The 732-nt window shown below is 39.1% G+C and overlaps 1 protein-coding gene across 4 annotated transcripts in view; it reads left to right on the forward strand.

Moving 5' to 3' along the window:
• The window catches only part of lrrk1 (leucine-rich repeat kinase 1), a 199,978-nt gene that overhangs the window by 194,709 nt on the left and 4,537 nt on the right, over window positions 1-732 (forward strand). The window lies entirely within an intron of this gene.

Genomic DNA, 732 nt, shown 5'->3' on the forward strand with positions numbered 1-732 from the left:
AGACAGTTTGCATGCCTGGAACAACATGTTCTTTTGGGTGCATCTTTGAAACCGACCCTCCACCACTTCTGTGTTAACTAGCAGTAACTAGACAAGACAGTTGTTAAGTGTACACATAATAAGAATGAAAGATACACTACTCTAAGATATAAAAGATTTTATCAAAATGTATTCTCTATCAAAGTGTATATGATTTTTTCCTGTTAGAGTTTTTTCGATTGTGGTCAGAAAGCCCAGGGGAGACAGGGGAACACCTTTGATCGACACAGACACACCAGAAGTATAAACACTCACAACATCCTAGGCTCTACGTAGAAGTATGTACTGCATAGTTAGCCTTTATCAGCCTTTATTCACAACTCTCTCTCCGTTGCTGTTATAGCTCACCTGCCAAGTGGGAAGTCGATTGTCAGTTCTCGTGAAATTTGGAAGACAGGCGGGCAGGCAGAGAGACAGACAGACAAAGACTCCTTTCATTTTAGTTAGGTGGTACTGACTAAAATCTCCAGTTTATTTAGCATTTTTGGCAAAGTTGATGTTGGTTTAAGGTCATTGTTGACGCTCATCATAGTTGGAGAGTGGAGCCTGCATGTCATAACTCTATACAGTACTTCTTTCATCAGAATCAGAAAATCAGAAATACTTCATCCTCATTATTTATATGAGATATGTGTGTATCTCAGTTTAGTAAAGACTAACATTATTGTGTGTGTGTGTGTGTGTGTGTGTGTG

Source organism: Etheostoma spectabile, unplaced genomic scaffold (genome assembly GCF_008692095.1).
Source record: "Etheostoma spectabile isolate EspeVRDwgs_2016 unplaced genomic scaffold, UIUC_Espe_1.0 scaffold48, whole genome shotgun sequence".
NCBI classification, from domain to species: Eukaryota; Metazoa; Chordata; class Actinopteri; order Perciformes; family Percidae; genus Etheostoma; species Etheostoma spectabile.